General features: G+C 40.4%; 1 long non-coding RNA gene across 1 annotated transcript; it reads right to left on the bottom strand.

Annotated features, from left to right (window-relative positions):
* Positions 1–1,046: 1,046 nt before the first annotated feature.
* Positions 1,047–27,591, bottom strand: LOC111753589 (uncharacterized). Its single transcript, XR_002788362.2, has 5 exons — positions 27,237–27,591; positions 22,702–24,234; positions 19,786–19,926; positions 15,788–15,943; positions 1,047–14,318 (listed from the first exon to the last, which is right to left on the bottom strand). It is a non-coding gene; the product is annotated as an uncharacterized LOC111753589 (long non-coding RNA).

Below are 27,591 nucleotides of genomic sequence, written 5' to 3'. Positions count from 1 at the left end.
AATTTCAGGTATGCAACTTCTAATTTATACTATGTCTATGTCTCCTGAACTTGTTCTGCATGGGCTGGAGGTCTGAGATTGTATTCTGCTCCTTCATCTTGACATTTTCCTGTGTTCCTCTGAATCGGCCCATCTCTGCATCCAGGTGTTTCCTGCACTGGCTGCCAGTCTCTCAGTGTAGTGGATTGGTTCTTCCAATCAGGGGTTCCTGGAGTGGTGGTTCACTAATGCCCCCCAATGGTGGCAGAGTTTTGGGGCATGGCTTCTTCTCCAGGCCTGCACTGGGCTCACCAGATATCTCCAGGCTGCTAGCACACAGCCTTGGCACATGACTTCTTCTCCAAGCTGGTGCTGGGCTCATGGCACATGGCCTTGGGGCATTGAACATGCTTTCAAGGCCACCATCATTTGTGATGTTGAGCAGCTGCTCCTCATCTGCACAGACAAAGTCAGTTCACCTGGCTTATTCACAGATGGGTCATGGACACATTCCTGCACTGTTTGGAGGGTCATTTGTGGTTGAGAGGAATGTTCAAACTCTTTTAAAGCTGGTATAGGGGATCATGCATCAATAGGGAGAAAAAAGACCCTGGCTCAGTCTCTTTTAAAACATCTCTGTGAATGTTTGAAGCATGTTAAAAAATCCTAACATTCCTCATCATTTCTATAATTTCAGTCTGACTTTGAATGCAGCCACTTTAGCTGCTAACTTGAACACATTTGTCATTCTCCCCTGAAGTGATATATTAGGGTCATTGTACAGGTTGGATATATCACATGAGTAAGCAAGTTTTATGACCCCTTGTGTGTCACTGAAATGGTGTTGCCACTGGTGGCTTCTTCTCTAAAAGAAATCTCTAGAGCAGCTCTCATAACTCAGAGACTCTGACCAGTGATCTACCCTTAGAAAGCCATCTGACTTTTGTATATAAGAGGTGTATGTGCTCTGATTTCACCTTCTCACAAGGATATATGAACAGACATGAGTTAAGGGTGTGTCCTTTTATGTGGTTGATAATTTGGAGGGAAGGAATTCCACTTCATAGTTTGATTTTCTTCTTAAATTTTTATCTTTATTAGTATGCACTTGTAGTACACAGTGATAACATTCATCATAGGGAGTTGGTACATATACATGACATATTTTCACCCTTTTTATGGCACCTTTCCCTCCCTCTTCTTTCCCTCTCCCTAAATCTTTTTTTTCCCCTTTCCATTTGCAAAAGGTCTAGCTCACTGTTGTGGCTGATAATTTTAACCACATCCTGCAAAACATTAGGTTCAGATGACAATTTTTGGCTCATCAGCATTTCTCTGTGACTGGCACAGTAAGCAGACTCACATTCAAAGTTATCCCTTTGACCAGAGTAATGACATCAAAAACCTGTCATGGTATCTTCCCCATCCATGCATGTACTGGTACAAAATGATCAATTTAGTTCTCCTAATATGTAATTATTCCAACTTGAATAAATCTACAGCTGTGGTGTTGGTGGACAACAAAAATGCACATAATATACCCCCACACACATCATCCTGAAACATGTCTAACACAAACAAGGCTTGTTGCTTTGTTGACAACACTGGTAGAACTGGATTTCATATCACAGGGACTCTCATTGATCCTCTCTAAGGATCACCCCTCAAGTATCCTCTACTATTTCATCAGCTTGTCTACTTAGGGTGCCAACCAAAAATGGAATATGTGCCACCATTTGCACTGCAGCCTTCCTAAAAGTTCATGACGAATGTCCTTAGCAGCACGCACAATCAACTTTTCACTAACAGTGAAGGGCTTCTTAGCTTTAGCAATGCGGTCAGCCATAAAGAAGCATGCTGCAGGGGCCTGGGGATTTAGCTCAGTGGTGCAAGCACCTGCCTGGCAAGTATGAGGTTGTGAGTTTGATCCCTGATAACACCAACAAGAACAACAAAAAGCCACTGATGCTTCAGAACAGACATATTTGCTGAAGCAGTGGCCTTCAGTAATTGCTTCTGTTCTTCACGTCCACATTTTTTCTTTTGGAAAACTCCAGGTTTACTCTTTTGTTCAACTGCAGCCTCTTGGGTGTGTAAGGCGGGTAGTGCTGCTATTTCCCTGCTGCCAGCACTTTTATAATATTAGCTGGAATCAATCCCCTCAGCTTTCTGTAGAGATTTATAAGTTACAAAGTGCTTGTGCTGGGATTTACAAAAAGAAGAGAGACCACATTAGTTTTCACCTTTGAATTAGTGAAGTAAGCATAATCATTTCCCTTATTCATAAGGAAATTATGGTCCTGGTACAGAATTCCTGGAAAATCATCACTGGAGCTTGAATTGTGTTTTTCTGATTATGTCTGCAATGATCTTTCTGTCCTTGCAATCGGGATGGTCCTTGTTCATTTTACTTAATGACAGATATTTATACCCAGGAAACACAACCATTCTTACTAGAAAGAGTAAAACTGTCACTTTCATTTCATGTTGTTCTATACATATATATATATATTTTTTTTTTTGGTCTTTTTCCTTTTTATCGGTACCAGGGATCGAACTCACGACTGCCTGCTTGCAAGGCAGGCGCTTATGCCGCTGAGCTAAATCCCCAGCCCCTATTTTGTTTTGTTTTGTTTTAGGATGATATATTTCAGCAGGTCAAGCACTCAAGCTGGGTGTTCTGGATAAAGTTGTGAATTCAGATCATGTTGAAGGAGCAATCAGATTTACCCAGAGGATTTTAGGTAAGAATATAATGATAGTGGGCTGGGGATTTAGCTCAGTGGCATAAGCGCCTGCTTTGTAAGCAGGCAGTCGTGAATTCGATCCCCGGTACCGATAAAAAGGAAAAAGACCAAAAAAAAAAAAAGAATATAATGATAAAGTAGCACAAAATTGGGAACAAGGTAAATGTCCATTTTTAAAAGGACATGATTTTAAAAGGACATATTCTGTGCAGTTTTAATTGCACCTTAAATCTCCTCTGGGACATTCATGTAATAGACTATGATACAACTCTAAAATGAATGTACTGGAACCAGAAATATAGCTCAGTGGTACAGTGCCTGCCTGGGAAGCACAAGGTCATGCGTTTGATTCTCAGTACCTGAAAAATAAAATGTACTGATATGGCATAAACCCTTGGGTATGTTAAGTGATAAAATCATTATTGTATTTGGCATAACAGCAGGGATGATGTAACAGAATGTACATGGAGAGAATGTATAAATGCAACTGTTGGTTTATGCATAAAATATTTATGCATGAATGCACAAGATTTATTATGGTTGCTTCTGAGTATGGTACTAAGTCAGCAAGCAGAAGCATTTGAAAGGGGACTTTTTACAATTTATTCTTCTGTACTTTTGGAAATTTTTATCACATGAGTGTTTTTCCAACTAAGAAACAGAATTAAAGTAGAAGCAAAAGGTGGGCACACGCACGCGCACACACACACACACACACACACACACACACACACACTCACACACATTAGCCTGCAGAAGACAGCTTGGCAACGCCCCATGCTAAGTCTGACTCTGTAGCTTCTCTCTGCTGACCACACCACATCGCTGTCCAGGGCTTTTTGCTTTATAGACTTAGGATGTTTTCACCTTTAGGTGTTCCTTTAGTGGTGTGCCAGGAGTTTGTCTCATTTTAAACTCTTTCTTCTCAGTCTGTGGAGGCTGTCAGTTTTATATGAGCAAGGAGGCATGGGGAAAAAGATCTAATAGAGAAAATTCCTGGGAGGAATGTGGAGATCAAAGCCTAAGACAGGGTAGGATGCTCTCTTGCTTGGCAAAGCTGAGAGGTTCACTCCAAGGGGTTCCTTGTAAAGGACGTGGTTGTGCTGATCCTGAAAAATGCCAAACACTTTCTTGGAATCTTTTTTTTTTTTCCTCTGGTGGTGGGGCTCCAGCCAGTTACTCTTTCAGTGTGTTAGTGATGCTTGTACAGGAGAGGCGAGGAACTATATGGAGAAAACACTGGTGACTCCTAAGGAGAGTTGGCAAGCGTTGCCCAGGTGGAAACGAATTCCTTGATGACTTTTCCTTCACCAGGCTGCATCATCGTACTTCCGGGCAGGGCTGCTTGCTTTGGTAGAAGTCACTTGGGTCATTTGGAGCAAAGGCTGTTTACATCTGAAAGTTCCCTAATCATTCTTTGGATTGGGCTCTAGGCAGCCCCAGATGTACCCTCCACGCCTGTCATTTTAGTTTGTAGAAGGCCTCAATTTTGACAGCAGTTTCTTTTTACCTGCCCAATTTTCCTAGACTGTGATTTCAGAGTTAAATTTCAAGAGATGGATATGAATCATTGTGCAGTGCACTTAAAGCATGGGCTTCATGTTTTAAACTCATTTTAATTTGAATTACTTTTTATTTAATCTTCAACATTAAATTGAAATTTTTGGATGTATAAAACAAACGTTCAGTCTCAGCAACATTACAGAGTTTGTCCACTTGGTGGCATCCAAACATCAAGGCATTATCTGCCTGGAAACAATTCACCTAGCCAAGCTTTTTAATGGACAATCATGTACAGCTATTTAAAATTATAATCATCAAGAGTACGCAGAGATGTTTGAAATTCAGAATGCCCACAGGGTACCAGAATCAGCAGAACCAGAACTGACTGTGTGAAACAGCACTGATAACAAAGGATGATTTTAATCTGTGACTGTGTCAGTGGGACTGCATTTGCCTAGCGTGCATGAAGCCCTGGGTTCAATCTACAGCACTTGGAGAAAAAATGGGGAAAAAATAATTATTCTTTTCTGTTTTGTTTCCCAGGCAAGAAAATCATTTTTGTCCCCCGTTTGGGACTATCTATTTCTTATGGCAATTTAGTTAAAAATATTTTAAAGCCAGGCGTGCTAGAATACACCTGTAATCTCACTGTCTGGGAGGGTGAGGCAAGGGGATGTCAAGTTTGAGCCCAGTTTATGCAATTTAGCATGATTTTGTCTCAAAATGAACATTAAAAAAGAGCTGGACCCTACACTACAGTGCACTGGCACAGTACTTGCATAGCATGGATGAGCTTCTAAATCTATCCCTAGTAGAAAAAAAGAGGTAAGATTCCTGATGGTATAAAAAAAATGTTTTAAATATAAATTTACAGGGCCAGATGTGTAGGTCAGTGGAAGAAGTCTGGCCTAGCAAGCTCAAAGCTTTGGATTCAATCCTTACTACCATAAAAAGTATATTTAACATAGAGTGTATATAAATGCAAAACCTTTACAGAAATAAGCACAAATTAAAAAGCAATAATTTTCCCCCAAAATCGCTTCAATAATTTTGGCCTTTTAAATTTTTTTCTGACCTACTATGTATTAATTTTATTTCACAATTATTTTTTGGTGTTATTTCTATTTTTTTCAGCTCTACATGTTTATTTATTTTGTAGCTCACAATTGGTTTTACTTGGGATTCTAGAATTTAGCAGTTCTCAAGCAGACATGGTTAAGAATGACCCCTTGGTTTCTTTGCTATACAATGGACACACAAGTAAAATCAGCCACTGTAACTGAAGAGTCGTACATGCTGGCAGTAGTGTATGTAACCACTCTTGGTTTCCCCTTTAGACTGTCACAAGTCTTCTTCTTCTTTTTTTTTTTTTTTTTTTTTTTTTTTTTTTCTTGGTAGCGGGGATTGAACTCATGACCTCGCGCTTGCCAGGCAGGTGCTGGGCTGCTGAGCTAAATCCCTAGCTTTTTAAAAGACATTATTACCGTTTCTCTTGGGTCATTACCTGAGAATGATTTTGCTGGGTTATAAAGTAAGTGTGTGACTAACTCTGAAATGTGTTTAAAACTTGATTAATGAAAAACTATTAGTGATTGAGGCCCATGAGGTGGGCCTCACTGGAAACCAGCATCATGGCCTCTGCCCCAGTCGGGGGCAGCCACACCCAAGCCTCTCTCCATGAGACAGCATCATTCAGGTCTGTGCAGGGAGAGAAAACCTGCCTGAAAACGTATCATTTTCATTGTTTTCTTCGGTTGGGTTTTATTCTCTTTTGTTTTGTTTGATTATGTTAAATCTGGTGGAGTGAGCAGCTGTTTCAAAGATAGCGAGACATATTATGGTAGCCATTTTGGATTTACTATGAGCTTATTTTGAAGTCCTTTATTGTGTTCATTGTTTTGTTTTTATTAATTCTACTCTATTCTGTTCTGTTCGATTTTTGCTTGTCTGAAGGTATCTGAAGCTATTTTGAAGACAACAAAAGGCATTATGGTAGCTATTGCTGATTTTGTAAGGTTCTGAAATCCTATATCACTTATAATAGTTTATTTTGATTCGTTTTATTCTGTTTTATTTTCCTTGGCTTTATTCTCTAAAAAAAAATATTAGTGATTTAAAAGCAGTTAGTTATACAAAGCAAATAAGAAAAACTAGAAAACAGAATGTGACTTGTTCTCTTCTTGATAATTTACTGTACAGAACTAATCACCAGTGCACAAAGATTGGAGCATAGTGATGATCACTGAAGCTTTTTCATTATAAAATATTGGAAACAACTCAAATATCTACTTTTTGAGTGTTTATTATCCAAAAATGGTAGATCTCTATGGATCAACTCCTTTCAGCCATTAAAGCTTCCATTTTTAAGATCTTGGAAATGTTTAGGTAAAGAACAAGGAGATATGACAGATTTTTAACACTGGTAATACAGGGGCAAGAGCTAATGAAGATTTTTGAGTTTTAAAAGACTCAATGTTTTGCTAGGGATGAGCTCAGTGGCATAGCACCTGCCTGGCAAGTGAGAGGTCCTGAGTTTGATTCCTGGTATCAAAAAAAAATCAATCTTTCCTATAAAAATCATTAAATTCATCCAAGGGAAAGAGGAAAGCCTGCTTAGTATAGAGGAGGTGCATTGTGGCAGAGAAATGGGCTGAGGACTTTATGTCAAAAGACACGAGCTCCTCTCCATCATAGTCATGTGGACCACAAGCAATCTTTTGGGGGGCTTTTTTTTTTTGTACCAGGAATCAAACTCATGACCTTGCACCGCTAGGTGCCACTGAGCTATATCCCCAGCTTCAAACCACAGTCTGAGAGCACAAAGGCTATAGTAACCTGACTCCCAGTGTTTGGTCCTTGCTACATCCAGAGCGGCTCTCCTGGGCCTATTTTGGAGTTTAGTGATTCGAATCCCTTGGAAAACTCATCTAAGACTTGCTCTGTGTTTGTACCAGAGGTAGAACCGAGCGTCTGGTGAATGTTAGACTCCTGACCAAACACTTGGCCATGGCCCCAGCCACTCTCATTGTTTTCCTCTGAGGCACTAAATTGCCCTGGTTGGCTTCAAAGTCTGCCTAAGTCACCCCGCTGCTAGGATTGTAGGTGCATGCCAGCCCACCCAGATTCTTTGTTTTCAGATACAGTTATTGGTAGGCAGTCCTTTGGCAAAACAAAATTTATATCCTAACTTGATACACAGGTTCCAGAAAATACTAATATGCTGATATTAAATATATTTGGATTTGTTATGTTTAATGTGCAAATCTATATTCCTATGAAGCCAATGCATTTGTCTTGACCCAGAACAATCATTCTCCAACCTTACTATGTATCAGAATCTTTGGAAACCTAGATTGTAGCGCCCTCCTCATTATGACTTAGTGCATTTACGATAGGGACCAAGAAGTTGCATCTCTAACAAGTGCCCAGGTGGTCTCAATCAATGTTGATCTTTGAGAGCCATTGACATACGTAGAAGAAACAAGGACGAGACTGGAGATAATATTTTCTGGTTGTCACTTTTCCCACGTGGCACACAAACACTACAGATAGTCTTAAAGATATCAGTAAGTCAGCTACGAAAACCATGGCTAAAAAACTGCGTGGCATTTCTGGTTGCATACATTATGTCTTGATTTTAAAAGTATGTGTGGGTAGAAATCTTTTGTGTTTCCTTTTTCTATTTGTGAAAATACTGCATCAGTTCATCATGTTTCCACTGCCCCTACTCAAGTGGGTAAACGAAAGAGGGGAAATGATTAAAACTCAGTTTCCGGGGAGAGGAGGGAATTCCCAATGCTCTGTGTAGTCAGCACTTTGGAACCAGTTATAGACGGAAAGCGAGTGTAGAGAAGGTTACTTATCTACAAATGTGATTAGGAGAGTCTGCAGGTTTCTCTGCACACTCCACACTGTGTCCTGGAGGGCTGACTGTGGAAGCTTTTTACATCTTCATTTCCTTGTTATATGAAACCCCTAAGGCTACTGCAGTACAACAGATTTAGCAGAGCAATGCAGAATTACTTGGCCAAATCAGATTGCTTAGGCTCCACTGCGGAGCGGAAGGGTCCTGTAAAATGCCAGTCCTTCGCTCTTGCCTGTGGCCAACAGCTGTCCCTGACCTGGACTAAGAACTCCTGGTTCCCGCGTGCAGGTTTCTGGTATGAGCTGGAAGTGGGTGCCGCTATTCAAAGACCAAGAGCATCCGGGCTCTATGCACACCTTTCCCAGGAGGGATGGGCAAGGGAAGCAGCCCCTGGGAGCCTCAGGTCAGAAGGCTGATGCTCTGCTGTTACCCCTGTAATGAACCCTGACCCGATTGCTGTGGCTGTGCTGGAGTTGTGTCAGTGTTTTTTTTTTTGTACCAGGAATCAAACTCAGGATCTTGCGCTTGCCAGGCAGGCACTTGTGACACTGAGCTGTATCCCTGGTCCATGTGTTAGTTGTCTTTATTGGTCCTAATTTTGCCCAAAGCCCTTGGTCCATTTGTTCATTTGGATTTTGTGACTTTTGAAAAATCTTGTTGGTTTCCTTGGTCTTTGTTTTCATTTTAATTTTGTTCTCTGTAATTTATTTTTATTCTTGTGAACGTTTATAGGAATGTGTTTCAAAAAAGTGACCCTGTCTCACGTGGGAGGCCTTAGCACATGTCTACATTGAGCTTCCTCTTGACATTTTGTGAAAATGCTGTTGTCCTCTCTGTCCCAGCAGAGCCTCCAGGATGGATGCTGTTATCAGAGTTAGGGTTGAGACAGACCTTTGTCTCTGCACTATCTGTGAGTACCTCTATAATTCAGGAAGACAGAGTCTTTCCCTGTCCAGTGAGCAGCTAGAAGCAGAGAAAATAATCACCTTTTCCTCTTCCTTCAGAAGCACAATTTACCTGTGCTTTATCATAATTTTAATCCACTTCTGTCTCAGAGGACCTCAGAGAATTAAGTTAACGCGAATGAACCAAGGAGAGAATTCAATTAATAAGTCTATTTGAATCACTAGGAAAAGCCATTCTCTGACTGGATGACAGTTGTTCTCTTCCGATGTGGATGCTGCTGAGGGAAGGGATGCTTTTTGACTCATAGCTCTGTCAAAACTTTAACAATTTAGTAAAAGGCAAAATAGATCATCCTCAACATGCTACATAATGAGCAAAGTTTTTTAAAAATACAAAGAGGCTAAAAAAGAAGCATTCCGTCCAATCTTGGTCAAACTAACTTTTAGATCATGTAGTGTAAAAAAAGTACTTCCAAAACAACCATTCCTGTTGACCCAAAGAAAATATTCTCAATATATTTCACAGTAATAAACCAGACGTGGAAATAATAGCCTCCTTTCTTTACAGCCACATTCAGAAGCAGATAGGAAATGAAGCCGGAAAACCCAGCTTTAATTGTGTCCTGAGCAAACTTCTCTAATGGATGTACTTAGGTCTGGCCCAAAACTGGCCTGGACAAGTACCTTAGATACTTCTCAAAAGGCCCATTAACGTTCTGAGAGTTTCCGAAGTGTCCCTGGACAACAGTGTTATACTGATGAGAAATGATAATAATGACTATTAAATGGGCTGTTCTGATCCTTTCTGTTTTATATTCTTGTTTTCTCTTCTTCTTCTTTTCACTGTACAGCCTAGAACCAACTTATCAGGAATGACGGCCATCTTTATTGTAGTGACTAGTACAACTTCCTGCTCTTGGACCCCCAGCAGCAAGAGCTCAAAAGCAACTATGGAATTTTTTAAGAGTTTTGCCCCATCCTTAAACACCTTCACTGAGTCTGTATGGGGCATAGGCAGAATTGCTTTAAGTTCTCCTGATAAGTCTGGGATGTACGGTGTGTCACAAGCCATCTCTATCATAATTGAGCAATACTGCCATTGCTAGGAGAGTGCTCCAGCTCTTAGACGTCCCAGAGCCATCCGCCATGTTCCAGGCATGGAGGGCACCCGCCATCTTTCCAGGCCACAACACTGACACCTCCGCTTTCTCCCTTCCACTGGCTCCTCCTCACACTTACCTTGTCCTTCCTCCTCTCTCTGCCATCCTCTCTTATCCATCTTTTAGGCCACCAGGGAGTGAAAGAAGTTGTAGACCCTGGACGGTTTTCATCCTTTTCTGCTGAGCTTTTCTTGCCACACATTGCGGACTGGGCTGATTTACTGTGTGGATTAGTCAGGGTTCACTAGAGGAACAACATCAATATAAAATACATGTACAGGTATACAAAGGATGTATCAGGTAGGCTTGCGGGATCAGAAGAGGAAGAGTTCCACTGGCCATTGTGGGGAATCACCTGGGGAACTCTCCCTGAAAGAAGATAACTGTCTCCATTTTGGATACACTTGGCCCTGTCTCCATGTATTGATGTGTGCAGAGCTGCCCAGGATATTTCTTTGTCCCTTTAAGCAATGTAAACTGGGGGGCTGAGGAGCTGATGTGCCATCTCTGAAGCAAGGTGACAGTCACCGTTTCCTTGCCCAGTGACTCCCAGAAAATCACGGTTGAGCTGGGTGGAATGGAGAGCCATGTTCCACGCTGTCAGCTGGAACTGAAAGCTTTGACTTCCCAGGGCAGAAAAGATTGTCCATCAGAGCTGAAGCACTGACCCCAAATTATTAGATACTAACTCAGTTGTGTTATGCAGATTACTCTCTGCATTTCTTGCCCTGTGCATACCGCAGAGGTGATTTCAGACCTCCTACCTGGCCCAGCTCATGTGGCAGTCACACATTCCTCATTGTCACTCATGCTTGAGCTACTCCCTGCATTAATACAACCCAGGTTGGGTCTGGGTCTTTGTTCCAGTGAACCATCATCTTGGCTGGGCTTAGGACCTTCTTGGCTCCCCATAACTATAAATATGTCTTAGTGTCTTTATGCTCATCTTGGGTTGCACTGGAAGTGGCAGATTGGGATTAATTTACTAGAATTCCAATAACGTTCCCATGGGATTACAAATATAAACTTTCTGGACCATGAGAAGGATGTGAAAGGGCTCACTATAGACCATCTGTGGAATCAAAGACAGAAGAATCCAAAATGGCCATCAACACTTCAAAGGCAAAGATGAGCCCTTCTCTGAAGAAAAAGGGGAAGCTTCTTTCTTCTTTCCCTTTTTATTCCATTGAGGCTACAAGCCTATTGGTTGTGGGTCTTCCCTACTCAGCTTTTGGCCTATGTCAACCAGCTACAAACACATTCAGAGCTTTACTAATCTGCTAGGCATTTCTTCCTCAAGTCAAGTCGATGTATTACAATTAACAATTGCCCTGGGTAATTGAACAAGCAAACACTGGGCCTGTTGGGTATAGTTCATGGTTCACTGGGCACAGTTCATGGTTCTCCAAAGGAACAGGGTAAGCAGAGACCTCATGCTGCCGACCCCTGGTTTTCCTCCTTTCCTGAATATTCTTCTTTGCATCATCAGGGACACCCATTTAGAACCTCATTCTCTTCAACTCTATAAGTAATTACACAATGAGAAATATTTTTTAAGAACGGTCCTTGCCCCTTACCTTATAAAAAGAGGAGATGAGATTATGCAAAGCCTCATGTGCGCTTAACAATTCACAGACCATGTTCACTCTCCCTTGCATACACCTGAACACACTGGTGTGGGATGGGTTTGCGTCCACGTATGTTTCTACAGTGGAACTCCATTACAAGGTAGGTTTTCTGTCTAAATAGTGGAGATACACTTTTATACAATGGTTTAATCTGGAGATGGTAGCACTCTACAGAAAACAGTTCTTACTGTGCTGAAGTTTTGGTAACTGTAACTTATCACACATTGTTTTATGCAAACTTTAGAATCCTGTTGTTGAGTTAGTTAATAAAATATAAAACCATACATGTTTTGGTTAGAATTTCCTATACAATACACATGGAAAATATTTTTTTGTGCTATTAAATATTTATATTCAGACACATGGAATCTTTCTTTATTAAGATTTTATTCTATGTCTCTGTATAAAATGTTATATTTATCTTCTGAAAATTCTTGTTACCTCTTTTTTTGGGGGGAGGAAACCTGGGATTGAACTCACAAGCTTGCACTTGCCAGGCAGGCACTTATGCCACTGAGCTAAATCACCGGCTCTCTTGTTACTTCTTTTGATTAATTCATTTCTAGATATATTTTAGCAACTTATGAGGTATAGGTACCTATTGATTTTGGCAGCCTTCTCGATAAATGAGTTTAAAAACTTATCAGTGAGTATGGTGACCATGCTTGTAATTCTAGCACTTGAGAGGCTGAGGCAGGAGGATTACTGCCATTTCAATGCCAGCCTGGACTACACAGTGAAACCCTGCCTCAAGAAACTAATAAATAAATACATAAATATCTGTTTACTTCTGCCAAAAGTTCCTTTCTACCTATTAGAGTTAATTCTCATTCACACTCCAAACCTAAATAACCACTAACTTTCTGTCTCCATAGATTTGCCTTTTGTGAGCATTTATGTATCATCTACTATGTAATCTTTTGCATCTGGCATTTTTCAGTAAACCTAATGTTTTCGAGCCTGGCATGTGTTGTAGCATGTGTCAGAAGTTTGTTCCTTTACATTACTGAAGAGCAGTCAAGGATGTAACTATAAAACACTTTCTTTATCCGTTCAGCAGTTGGTGGACATTTGGGTTGTTTCCAGTTTTGACTATCGCGATGAATGTTGCTGTGAATATTTACATACAGATTTTGCACAAACACATGCTTTCTTGGGTAGAGTCCTAGGGGTGAAGTTGGTGGGCTGAATGTTGAGTTTATGTTTACATATTTAAGAAACTATGAAGCAGTTTTCCAAGATGGTGCGCATTTTACATTCTCACAAGCAGTGTTTGAGGATTCTAATTTCTCCACATTATCTATATTTGGCATTGATGTCTTTTTTATTGCACTCATCATGGGTCTGCATTTGTTATGTATAGTTATGGAAAACTGTGTAGCAATCTACCCCAAAACTTTGTGGACTAGTGGCTTAAAAATCAAACATTTGTAGAACAGTTTCCTTGAGTCAAGGATTCAAATGTGGTAACTTGGTTCTCTAGCTTTAGGAGTTTATTCAAGCCTGCAGTCCATAGGTAGGCAGTGGCCAGTTTTGGTGGCCTCGGCCATCTTCAGGCTGACTGCAGGAGAGCCTGTTTGCAGGAGCACGCCCACTGCTCTTTGTAGGATCCAACTCTTTCTGTGCTGTTGAACCAGATTTCCATTCCTCACTGGCGGTTGGCTGAAACCCTTTCTCAGTTGTCTGCCATGCAGGCTTCACCACCCTTTGCCAGGGCAGCTCACAACCTGGCAACCTGGCTTCCTGTGCAATGAGATGGCAGGAGATTCTAGCAGGGGACTTTTTGTAACCCAATCTTTGAAAAGACATTTCATTACACTGTATCACATTCATTGTGCTTTTAATTTGCATTTCCCAAATGAGTAATGATGTTAAACTTTGTATCAGATGCTCATTACCCGTTTTTACAACCTCTGCTGAAATATGTACTTATATTTTTGCCTCTTTGAAAAGTTGTTTGCTTTTTATTGAATTATAAGATACAAGCTCTTTATAAATTCTAGATATGAGTTCTTTAGTAGTTATTTGAGGTGCAAACTGTATTTGTTTTCTGCAACTATATAATATGTTACTAGCAGTTTAAACAACACAACTTATTATCTCAGGGTTCTGTAGGCCTGAAGTCTGGCAGAGGTCTCACTGGACTGAAATCTGCTGCTGGTGGTGCTTTCTGGAGGCTCTAGAGGAGAATCCGTTTCCTGCCCGTGTGGGTTGTTGGTAGAATCTGCTACCCCTGCATTATAGGATCAAGTTCCCCGTGGTCTGGCTATGTGTAAAGAAAGTGATTCCCAGATTCTGAGAGCTTCTGGGTCCCTTTCTTCTATATTACAAGTTGCTTCATTGGCCAGATGTCATTTCACATGCTCGTAATTCCAATTACTTACTCTTGTGGCTGAGGTAGGAGGGTTGCAAGTTCAAGACCAGCCTGGGACCCTGTGGCCAAATGAAAAATAAACGAAAGGCCGAGGGCTGTAACCCTGGTAGAGCACTTGCCTCGCATGCAGGAGACTCCGGGTTTAGTCCTCTCAGTCCTGGGGAGGAGGAAAGCTGTTTTTAGCCACCTACACAAGCCATCTCTCTGGTACTTTGTGGTTAAGTGTCTCCTGCCACAGTTTTGGTTAGTTTCAGCTTACCCTGATAATAGAGGGTACATTCCCCCACTTTGAGGGTTTTATCCTTAGTTACACCTGTAGGTTCCTTGTGCCATGGAAGCTTACACAGGTTTTGGGTTAGAATGTGGACACTTGTGGAGAAGCATTACTCTGCCTTTGACTCAGATATTTTCTCCTCCTCTTTGGCTCTTCATTTCCTTTTTTAAAATGCCCTTTGAAGAACATGCATTAAGTTTTTGTGTTGACTAATTTTTCCTTTCATATGTCATGTTTTCAGTATTGCATATAAGAAGACATTGCCTAACTTAAGGTCATAAAAATGTTTCGTTTCTTCCAGAAATTTTCATAATTTTAGGTTTTCAATGGCTTTATAACTCACTTTGAATTAGTTTTTATATATAGTTCTAGATAAGGATTTAAGTTTATTTCTTAATTAATTCCTTTACTTACTTATTTTATATGTGGATATTTAATTTTTCCAGCACCTGTTGTTCAGAACTCTTCTTTTACCCAAGAAGAAAACCTGGAATTGTTTTCCACCTGTGTCAAAAATCACTTAGTGCTAACTGGAAGGATTTATTGAGGTACTCTCAATTCTCCTCCAACAATTTCTGTGCCTACCCTTGTCTTCATGTCCTCCTACCCCCTTTTTACAAGTATGTTAAAGGTTTTGTTACTATTACAAGAGGAGCTGCGATAATTTTGAATCTAAAACATTGACTCAGAATTATTTTCTTTAGATTCATTGACAGAATATGTTAGAAAATCATCTTGTCCTTGGAACAAAAAGAAAATGGATCTTTTGTTCCTGAATTAGGTGACTTAAAATTCCTTTTCATTTCTTAAATTCTGTCTTATAAGACCAAATTGCAACAATGTCAGAGATTTTGGTGTTAGTATTCATCTTAATAGTATTTTGTTTGGTACTTTGAATTTGAGCCAATTATTGTTGCTGTTATTATATAATCCTGTTCCCTTTGTGTAAACTACATTTTTAAAGCTTTCTTTCTTTCTTTTTTTCTTATCTAAAGTAATAACAATAAAATTTACTTGAATCACAAACCTGAACTTGGTCAGGCTTTGCTATGGCAACTCATGACTGTTCAGAATTTGTCACTCAGACAGCTCAGCTGGGCCATTTCCAAGATGGTGCCCTCACTGGCCAATTACCTTTGGGCCACCATTAGTTAGAACTCAAATGGGACTGCCGGTAGGAGGGCTTTGTTTTTACCTGTGTGGACCTCTCTGTAGGATCTAAACTCTGATCTTCCTTACTCCTTTCACATCAATCTCTAGAATCCTTAGCAAGCCAGTTCCCAGCCTTCCCAACATGGATACCATTTTCAAGTTCATCTTTTGTGAAAAAGCAGAAGCAGCACAATGGGTACCTTGCTCTGGAGACCAGTATCTACTCAGTCCAGGCCTCCGTGAAGTATTCCTACGAAGAAGGCATCAAATTTGCAAAACAAATTTTATATAGTTTTGGCAACTATAAGAGATCTTCTGTTTTGCTGTTTTGCCTCATGTAAATAAAAGTTAAGGACCTGGAGGGGAAGGAGATGTAAACAGAATGAAGATACACCATGTACATATACCAACTACCCACAATGACTATATTCATTACATACCTCAAACGTGTACTAATAAAAAAAAAAAAACAGTACAGGGCCTGGTCAGCCCAAAAACATGCATCTAAATGTTGACAGCAGAATCAGAACCAACTAAAATGCTCAGTAACTGATTATGCGTAAGCAAAATGGGCTCTGTCCATGTGCTGTATCTTATTCAACCATAAAAAGAAATGGAGAAATGACAACACTACAGTGCAATGCATGTTGAAAGCCATATGCTAAGTGGAAGAAACCAGTCATAAAACACCCAGGATTATACAGACATTTATATGAAATGCCCAAAATAGGCAAGTCTTCAGAAACAAAAAATAGACTAGTGATTGCCTGAGGATGGAATTATTGGAGGTAGAGAATACACTTTTAAAAAAAAAATCAATCTTCATCATTCAAAGGGGTAAGTTATTTGATAAGTGAATTATATCTCTGTAAAGTTACTAATAACAAATGATATTAAAGTCGATGCTCTTCAGAGTGATATGTATAAAATGTTTTCACAATAGTTTCTCTTACAGACCCAAAGTTCTCCAAGGTCCTGAAGGAGCCAGTTGCAGTGGTTAGAACCCCAGGTGCACATTTAGACCCAGGCACTTGGAGGGTGAGGCAGCTCCTTGAGCTCTAGGAGTTCAAGGCCAGGATGGACAACTTAGAGAGATCTTCTTGTCAAACAGAAAAAAGTCCCAATGGAGAAACGCTGAACTAGTGGAGCATATGTTTTCCATTGTAAAAAACAGCAACAAACCCACAAACTTTATCTGGCATTCTGTTCAATTGAGAATAATTTTTGAGGTGTATACCGCTAGATGGTATATAATTTGATTTTGAAATTTAAAACATCAGTGGGGGAAGCTTTTGAAAGTACTAACTTTATTTCCTAAGTGATTTATTTTCAAATTGATGTAGAAAAATATGTTTACTTTTCCTTCTTCAAAACTTTAAACAATTTTGAGTTCTTAAAACTTATTTTCTCCCTGCATGAGTTTGAGGTTTGGAAACTAGAAAGAATGTAAATAGATTTTATAAGTCAGTAACCCCTAAAATTTTATTATAAAGTTTATGTATGTGTTTTTGAGAGCATTTCTCGGAAGAGGTTTCATATCTTACAGCGTACTAGTAAGTATATTTGGGTTTTTTACATTTTAATTTTTATTAGTGCATGTTTGCAGTACATAATGATTACATTCATCATGTATTCTTATATCACAAAAGCACAAATCTAATATATTAGGTCCTGCCTATAATAGTAGTTAATATGATAAAAGATTTTAGGATATCCTCTGTGGACCTTGAAAATGCCTTGCTTAAAAATCTGGTTTTGGGGTTGGGGATTTAGCTCAGCGGCATAAGCGCCTGCCTTGCAAGCAGGCAGTCGTGAGTTTGATCCCTGGTACCAATAAAAATGAAAAAGACAAAAAAAAAAATTCTGGTTTTGCTGTTGATAACTTTAAAACTACCCATCTTTGCAAAAAAAGAACCGTGCGAACAGCTTTGGAAAATGTCTTCTAATGTAATTGATGCTGATGAGCATTGCAAATTGTAAACACCCTTGAAGCTTTGTCCTGAGACTCTAGCTTACAACATGGTACTACTGACCTGTAGAAATCAGGGATTTCTACGGTCTTCCGTGTGTTTAAAATAAACATGAAGCAGTCAAGAAGTGTTGCAGATTTCCTAGATTATTGGAACCTTTTGGTAGCCATTGGTGAGAGTAATCTAGATCAAACTCTTTGGAATGTGTTTAGAAAAGTTTTTGGCAAGACCAGAATAGTTTCCAGCTATTCTTAGGAATGTCAGGGCCATCTGTTTATCTTGCCACCTTAGACATATTTTAAGGTTTAATAGGCAATTTATGTGGCTTCTGGGCAAGACAACAACAGTGCGGCACTCCAGGGACACCTTTCAAACCTTACACCAGCGAGTTGTCATTCAGATAGAAATAAAGTGACTGACACCCCCGAGAGTTGTGCCCTGCCCAGTATGGTTAGCAGAGCACTGTGTGAGGAGGAGTCATGCCAACAACAATTCTGCGGATCGCTGTAGAGAACGCTGGTCCATAATAGCAATGGGAAAATCTCCATTTGGTTTAAGCCTCCAGCTGGACCACATATTTTGGAAGTGATCACATGTAATTTATTTTAAATATTTCTTTTTCTAGCATCTGGAGAAAAAGGAATGTGAGAGATATGAGCAGGACTTTGAATTTTTGTCCCAAGAATTTTAGGTTGTTTTAATTTTAATATTTCCTTTCTTTCACTCAATTTAAGGTAGCCTGCCAGAATAAGTGCCTGAGAACATCTTGTAGAACGACATGAGCGAGCTGATGGAATGTTCTCTGTGCACATTTCCACTGTACAGAGGGTTGTTATCTAGTACGATGCAGAAGCAGTTGCTAATTCTGGCCATAATGTGGTGTCCTTGGGATAAGGTTACAGCCCACAGTCATAAATGCACTTTGGATTTCCAGAGTTGGCCGAGGCCTGGCGAGTTGTTGATTGGTAAATTTGGGCAGAGACCATCATCCAGTGTTACTCTTCTACTGTAGTGATAAACATCCCTCTCCATAGCCAACCACAGTGTTGCCCAGAATCCACAACGTCTTTCTCACTTCCTTTTGTGTCAGTCATGGACACATGTTCTATAGAAGGGGATGTTGGTGGGGGTCTCCTGGAGCAGCTCGGGGATGTGTTCCTAACAGATGAGCGCGTCTTTGCCCAATTCTTTTGTTTATCACTTCCTTCATCTCGCTGCCAGAAACACAGACATGTGGCTGGAGTTTTCCCCATTGTTCAGGCCCTTGATGATCAAGGCCGTATTATAGAATAGAGAGTAGCAAGAAGTTATATCCCCGGGGCCCTCAAGGTGTATACTCCTGGAGTTGCCACTCCAGATCACTTTTCATTAGTCACTGAAACAGAAATCAACTCCTGTCACCAGTACAAAGGCATTATGGAGCCAGGTGTGGTGACGCAGTCCTGTAATCCCAGCACTCGGGAAGCTGAGGCAGGAGAATCACTGTGAGTTCAAGACCAGCCTGGGCTACAAAGTGAGCTCAAGGCCAGCCTGAAGTTCATATTGAGACTCTGTCTCAAAAAGCCAGTATGGCAGGTCTTTAGTTATTCACAGTTGTCTTGAATCAGAGTTGATGAGGGTATGTTTTAGGAATTAGAGGTCCCTTAATTTATTTATTTTTCATTGTACCCTAGGTAATTCTGATGCAGTTTCAACAATCTGAGCTTACGAAACAGAATTCTTGCTTCAAGAGGAAAAGTTGGGGACCAAAGCAATTTCCTTCCACATGACGTTGAATTGCTCAGATATTTTTCTGTCATATTACTCATGGAATTGCTGTAGGCTGTTCATAGAGATGCCCACTGTGAACCCAAGGGTAAGTGCTCACATTAATGTTTAATAGGAAATGGTCTCAGAGGCCTGTTTGAATCTCAAATTGACTTCTCCGTAATTACTGATAAAAACACTTACAATGGAAGTATGTTCTGTCATAGAGGGGTTCAATAATGGCCTGGTGGAAAAAAGGAGTCATTTGAAAAGCATTATCTCACAGAAGGGACCAAGAGAGAAATAACAAACTTCTATAGGTGACACAAACCGCTCCCTACTCGGGAGATCTCCAAACCCAAGGGAATGTGAGAGATGGTCCTGTAGCTGCAGGCAAAAAATGTTACAGCCACTATTACCACTTATTTTTTTTAATTCTTTTTTTTTTCCACTTATTTTCACCTAGAAAATAAGGGACTCACCTTGAGTGATACGTTGTGTGCTACAGTGCTGTGATCCTCGAGGTGGTAGCTTGGAAGCCAGCATATCAGGAATGAGGGCAAGTTCCAAAGTACACAGGAGCTGACGATGGGCTTCTCCCTCTTTCCCCTGCTCTCAGCATACTGAGAAACAGAGAAAATTGTGGGTACTGGGGTGAGCGAATCGCAAACCTCATGAATGCTTGAGATAAAGCACAATTGAAGATAAATAACTCAGGCTGCAGTGAATCCTAAGAAAGTGGCTGAGCTGAGAATACTGGAATCAGGATGTTACCATCTGTGTAAAAGGGGAGAATGATTTATTCAACCTGGAAAGAAGATGCCAAAAAACTTTAACATTACCCAGATTACCAGAGATATTGATCTATTGACCTACCATTCCTGAATGTGTATTGTCTTATGATATTAGCTAGTATCAGGAAACTATCCATTATCAAATGTTTTAATATATTACTTATTTCAGCTAATAACTCATAAGTTCTAAATTTATTTTTACTGCATATGTACTGTACATCAGTGTAACAGTAAAATTATATTATTTGTAAATTGATAATTGTCGGGGCTGGGGATTTAGCTCAGTAGCATAAGTGCCTGCCTTGCAAGCAGGCAGTCGTGAGTTCGATCCTGGTACCGATAAAAAGGAAAAAGACAAAACAAAACAAAACAAAAAATTGATAATTGTCCTATGTAGATATATACTAACAATTTACATGATATGCTACCCAGATCCCTTTTTAGCAATAGAAGATTTTTTTTTCCTTCCAGGTACTCTCACCCAAAGGGCTGATAGAAGTTGGGCTTCTTGGGGCATTTCCCCACTCAAAGTCATATCTTCTTCCTTGATTATCTGGCCCCAGTTCTGAAGGGCTGACATGGGTCTAAAGCTTCCGGTGACACTGTTCGGGCTGAGCCTTCATTGGTGCCGCATGATATATAGCTCAGTTTCTTCTTCTGTTCATTCCTGCTTCCCTTTTCTTTCATAAGGTTGATGAGAAGAGTACTCCCTAAAAAGACTAATCTCCATCTCAGAGTCTGATTTCTAAGGAATTCAACCCACAATGCTAGAAGCATGATGTAAAATGCTGGGAAACCGCTGGGCACAGTGGCACGTGCCTATTTTTATAACCCTATTATAGGTACTACAGGTATTACAGAAGCTGAGGCGAGAGGATCACAAGTTTGAGGTCAGCCTGGGCAACTCAGTGAGACCTTGTCTCAAAGTTATAAAACTTCTAAGAAGGGCTGGGGATGTAGCTCCATGGTGGAGCTCTTGCCTAGCATTCCTGAGGACCTGGGTTCTATGCCTTAATTCTGAAAAAAAAAAAAAAAAAAAAAAAGTTGGGAAACTATCAACCCTTATGTTCTCGACTCCTTTGTTTAATATTTGTTTAATATATTTCTTTTGATTGCATCATTGATTTTTATTCCATTCATTCTGGAAGAGAATGTACATTCTTTACTTGATGTAGGTGAGATTCTATTTCTAATCAAGCTGCTTAATCGTGTCAGTCAAGTTTTCTGCCTAGTCCTGCAGATGCTTCACCTGTAGTCCTGCCCACTTCTGGTGATCAGGGTCCATCACCAGTGCCAGAGTGGTGACTCCCCTGGCACAAAGCCCCATAAGTGTCTATAGAAGCAAAATTCTCCAAGAGGGTCACTGACAAAGTTAATAAAAAGGGCCACCTCTGCTTCCACTCTATGGTCTCTACAACCCTACATTCTACCCAGTGGCAATAGTACTATATCATGGCTATTCTGGAGGATTAACCCCATTCTGGAAGATGCTACCCCAACCTCTTGGGACACCACCACAAAACTGGTACCTTAGCAGAATCTCCAGAAACATATCCTATTGCTCCATGAGGAAGGTTACTGGCTTCTGGGTGGCACAGTATGTGATTAGATCAAACCATCCTGTGGCCGTATGCACACATTTGTGCTTATTTTGTACTTAAGGTTTGTCCTTTGATATCATGCAATATTATGTGAGGTCTTGTGTGCTTGGCTCTGGTTCTAAGTCCCTGGAAATGGTGCTGAAACAGTACAGTCAGGAAAGGAAAGCCTCTATCTGGAATATATGTCATTCCAGTCAAAATGGATCATGGATTCTACTGAATAGAAGCATTGTGATACAACTAACTTGTGACCAAGTGGTGAGTCCCAGCATGGAGCTGCAAATTTAACCTCTGGTCAACAAAGGTCTAGGCAGCAACTAGATGAGCCTTGGTGGGGAGGGGAGCCCATACTGTGCAGTTTATGCATAGCTTCACCCCTCCAACCATGCCCGCTCATGCCAGCACTATGGTGGGCAGGACAGTGACCAGTTGGTGACTCTAGTCTGTTTGGCTGTTTGTTCATCTTCAATAGCAGACATACTCTGGAGGTCACTGACCAGTGATTCACAGCTCTTCACACTTCTTGCTCACTCCCATAGGCCCATCCCTCAATTTCCCATTTTTACTGTGCCTTGCTGTCCACTATTTCTATTTGCAGACTCTGTTCGGAAACTGTCTGAGGTGTTTGCCACCATCCATCTAGTCTTACCTTAAGCCAAGTCTCTAGGTGTCAAGTACTGTCTTCTTCCACTCTGCCATGGAAATTTCTAGCATTTCTACTTCCCTAAATGTGTGCCTTCATTTTCTCCAAGCTTGCAAGAATCCGCCTAGCAATGTCTCCTGGAATTACAAGGCACTGAATGCTGCATCAGACAAGTGCTTCCAGGTCTACAGACTCTACCTGAGAAAGTTCCTGTTTATGATCCGCGACCCCCAGTCCAGCACTGTCACATACATACTCTCAGTTCCTGCAGTGTCGCCACTTCCTACAGCTCTGAAGGCGAACCCTATTTCTCCCTTAGTAGTCTCAGCACTTCCCTGTATAGATTATTTGGGAACTTACCTATAGTTACTGTTCTGATGGCCAGGAGGGACGTTGAGGGTTTCCTGAAGTGGGAATGGTTGGTGTGTAAGCTAGAAGCCTCTGAATTGCCTTGAGCCAGGTGGGGAGCAGAAGGGTTGAGCAGGAAAGCCCAGGGCACCTCCACAGACCCCAAATAATGGGATTTCAAAGTTTCAGGTTTCCTAATTCATTGACCCAAATGACCTCATCCTATTTTTTCCCAAACAGTACTTTAAGCTACACATACAAAGATGCCATGAAAATTCTACCTTCTCTAAAATTCTACCTCTGTTGTAATTAAGTCCTGGGTCTGACCTCTCTGTCTCCCCTGTGACTACAAGAAATGAGTCCTTCATATTCTTCCAGGGAAGTTTTCTGATGTCCACAGTTCATCTTACATCGGTAGTTAATCACCTTCGCACCTTTTATTATGTTTCCCTAGTATAAAAATAGCCCCCAGCAGCAGCCAACAGATTCCATGTAATTACAACTTCCTATAAACCTTTCAAATGCCTGAGATATTGCCCTCATTATCCTCTACCGATATTCCATCCCAGCTTCTCCACTGGTAACATTTTGCAGTCACAGCATGCCAAGAATTATGAAACTCCACTTGCTACCTGTGATGATATCCTTATTGGTGATTGACTGGTTGGTAATGCAGTTCCAAAATCCCATTTTAGGCTAGGGGTTTAGTTAAGTGGCATAAGCGCTTGCCTGGCCAAGCTCAAGGTCATGACTTTGATCCCTGGTACTGCCGGCCAATATCATTTTACAGTTTGCATCCTAGACATACTTCTGGTCTAGCATAGAGCAGTTTCCCCAGGCAAGAGGCTCTGAGGTAGAGGCATCCATGTGGAAAGACCACTGGTGAATGCCCTTGAGAACACCTGTAAGGGAGAGAAGAAAGCGGGATTGAACAGAGGGTGCTGAACTGTGCTGGAGATGGTGATGGAAGCTTCAGTGGGGTCCGCGAAGAGGTCCAAGGCTCAAACAAGCCTTCAGGAATTCCTTAAGTGAGGCAAGGAGGTGGGCTTTTGTACTTGACTTTGACTTTTGGACATGAGGTGTCCCTAGGGAGGGACTCACCTTCAGCCAGGCTCACCTTCAGCCAGGCTCCATGTCCTTGAAGGGATTTAGGTCTCCTCACCTTCTCCCAGGTGCTTCCAACAGTTGGGGGAACCAGTGCCTTGGTACTGATGGAAGGACTTTGATCCTTCTGCCTTGGAAAGTGGTACTGCTGTACCATGTTCCTATTTCCTCTTTTTTGTTGTTATTGTCATCCACTACAAGAAATTTAAAACTCCTTGACATCGCTAATCATGTGGACTCTCATCTCTGTATGACACCGCATCTTTTCACCTTCAGCTCTCCAATGCTATCCCCAAGCCCTCGAGAGTTCACAGTTTCTATCACCACCATATACACTCCAGTCTCAAAACATCCCCGAATATGTCCACGTCTTGGCAGAAATTCTTAGAATATTCAAGGAAGTCTCCAATGAATGCTTTCATGAGCCAGTTGCTGAATAAACTGAAAAGTAAAACAAAAATTAACTGTGGAGTCTAAAACATCTCCTATGTTAGTGGGAGTCCAGGTGGGAAGATGTGGTTTGATGTATATTTACCCCCCACCGATTTAAAACCATTGTATCAAAGGACTAGACAGAGGTCCCCCACATGGTCACTACAGCAATGGACCACACATAGCTTGGATGTGCTATACCTTGGATCTGGGAAGTCTCCCAAGACTTGTTAAAGCTGTGCCTCCCATCTTAGTAACACTGGAAGGAAGTAGAAAATTTAATGAGGAAGGGCTTAGTGGGAAGTCTTAGGTCATTAGAGGCGCATGCTGGAAGGGAATATTGGGACCCAAGTCACCCACTCCGTTCTTGGCTAAGCTCTGAGGTACATGGCTTTTATACTCCCTACTTTGATGTCCCGCCTCACCACAGGCCCAAAAGCTACAGAGTCAATCAATGATAGATTGAAACATCCAAAACTGTTGAAACTTTCAAAATTTAGTAAGTTGAATATCACAGGTATTTGTTATACCAACCAAAGTTGATGAACAAAGGTAATTTTAAAGAATTCCTTGTTTCATGAACTTTCCCTGTTTCCTTGGCACTGAGTTCTTGTCAAAGCATGATTACTGTCTGATGTTATACGTATTTACTTATTTATGTATGTATTTATTTGCTTGTGCTCTGCACCTCTCCCCAAGTTGAAGCTCCTCCTAGGCAGGAATTTAGGGTGTTTTACTTCCTGGTGTGTATGGAATCTAGACCAGCTCCTCGACATAGGATGTGCTGAACACAGGGTACCCCTATTCTTAGACTAAGCATTCTATAATATCACACCCTATGTTCCCCATCCTGGGGACAAACTCAGGCCATCTTAGGAGCACTACAGAAAGCTATAGAAAGACTGCTCATCCACTATCTGTCTCAAAACTATCACCACTTAACATATGATAATATAGAAGTTACGTTTCCTGTAGTAGCCTAACTTTTGCCTCATCTATCTGCCTGTAACTATAAATATTATGATCCAATAATTTACCCTATTTGTGCCTTACATAAAAAATTACCAAAAAAAAGAAAAATCAAATTATCTTTTTTGTATGGCTAACAAATCATCTTTCTTGAGACAGTGACATTGCACAAAAATACAACCCAAGAATATTTGTTATTAAAATATGTAAAACTTTGAGAATTGAACTTTTGCAGAAAATTTAATTTTTGCTGCACTTCTGACTTTTCAGTCACCTAGGTGATTCTCAGGAACACCTCAGAATGTAGGCCCTGTGAGGGAAAATGGGACAAACCTAAGGAAGGACTATTGAAATGAATCAAAACCAAGGATAATGTGGGATTGTCTTCTGCACGCTCCACCAGATGGTGGCGCTGAGATGTTTCCTTAAACATTTCCAAATTGGATTCCACTTTTAACCAAACAATAGAATAGAATTCGCATGTTGAAGAGTGGCTCTCTAAACTAACATTTTAAAAATAACTTTTAGATAACATGTTCCGGGAGCTTCTGGAGCTTGTGGGTGACAGGGACTTGGGTCACTTTCATAAGTTATAGGTAGCATGTGTAGGTGGAAATTGGAGCTAGGATTTCCGCTGCAGCAGAGTTCATTATTAGATTTCCAGAGATCATCATGCACTTGGCTTCCAATAACCTTCCTCAGATTTAAAAAACAATTATGTGTAATGTGCATAATTTTCTTGTAGCTGTTTTTCAATCTACAGGAATAGTCTACTCTCATTTCAACCTTCAAAACCCAATTGCTTATTCTTACATGGTTCATGAAAAGCCAGCTTTCTTAATTCTTTAAAACTGAGGAAAGAAGTTTACAATGAGTAGTTTAACAATTGTATTTCTTGACTCTTTCTATAGAGATATTTTGTCTATTAGATGATCCAGGAAATTCTTTTCTCAGTGTAAAATATGCACAGAGGATCGATGTAAGAGTGTGAGTCAGTAAAATAGAGCAATTAGTTTACTTGATCACTTCCTGACAATCACTAACTCCAGTGGGAAAATGCAGTGGATACAGGGAATCCGATTTTATTTTATTTTTTTTTTACCATAATGCCTCTTGCTGTCTTAAAAAGAATTGCCTATATCATCAGTTATAATAAAATTGAACAAAACAGTAAAGAACAAGACCAATAAAACCAAAACATTGGAGACATTAGAGGACTTCAAAAGAAGATAATAGTCAACCAGAGTGGGCTTGATAATGAATCTTTTGTCTTCATTAGTTGTTGCCTATACTTTTGAACTTGGTTCTATCAAGCATAACAGAATAGAGGAAAATCAGTCAAAACAAGATGGTGAGAGCAATACAGGGTTTCAAATCAAGTTAATAGGAAATCAATGTGGGTTACTATAATAATCTTGCTATTTTTTATTTATTTTTTCCTTAATTAAAAGGATAAAAATGAAAAAGTAGATAATAAAAAGGAGATTGAGATAAAAAAAAAAGAGGGCATAACAACAAAACAGTGCAGGTCAAAACATAGCCATTTAAGCAAATAGTGTTTCACCACAAGATAATCTCGACATAAAAGTAGTTACCATAGTGTCTCTTTCCTTAAAATCTTTGGGTATAACTTCGTATACTGTAGCATCAAATATATCAAGACAATGTAAAACCACTCAAGAGAATGACAGTATTACAGGGTATTTAGAATCAACTAACAGAAAGTGAACAATGGTTTCTGTATAATCTCCTTGTCTATAAAAGTTTTTATTTATATTATCACGTATAATAAAATCCAATAAGATACAACAGGTTAAAACCGATGGAGACAGAAGAACAAAAGCTTGATGGGACTTCAAAACAAGATGATATTAAATCAGCACTACCTATTATGATATCTTATTTTCTCCAAAATGGCTGTTCCTACCATCCAACCAGATTTTATAATTTGCTACAAATTTGAGGATTTCATAGAAATTTGAAGAGTCAGTGGTCTCCTATTTTATCCACAGTGTGTCTAGATTAAATTCTAGCTTCCTTACCTTCTATGTGTTGACTGTATGTTCCATTTTTCAGTCGTTATTTTCTCCTGGAGATACCAGATTGCCATGAGAAGACATCATTTACATAATCATCTGCCTAATCACCTGCATTTATTTGCATAAGTTATAAATCTATCTGAGAGAATGAGAGGACAACCCAGCGAGGAGCAGAACCTAGAGTGGGGGGTTGGGACTTGCCCAAGGTCCCTCGGGAGAAGGAACACAAGATGACAGCATTCAGGGGGTGGAAGAGTTAGGAAAGCAGACATCTGTGCTGCAAGGCACTGCGGGCTGCTGGAGGGTGAGACAGGGGCTGTCACCAGAGAGAGCAGCAGCGGGTGGGAGAGGCAGCTGC

Source organism: Cavia porcellus, unplaced genomic scaffold (assembly GCF_034190915.1).
Source record: "Cavia porcellus strain 051 isolate PalLab524CR breed Dunkin Hartley unplaced genomic scaffold, mCavPor4.1 scaffold_14, whole genome shotgun sequence".
NCBI classification, from domain to species: domain Eukaryota; kingdom Metazoa; phylum Chordata; class Mammalia; order Rodentia; family Caviidae; genus Cavia; species Cavia porcellus.
The sequence above is the reverse complement of the archived record's forward strand: the minus strand, read 5'-3'. Positions and strand labels throughout refer to the sequence as shown.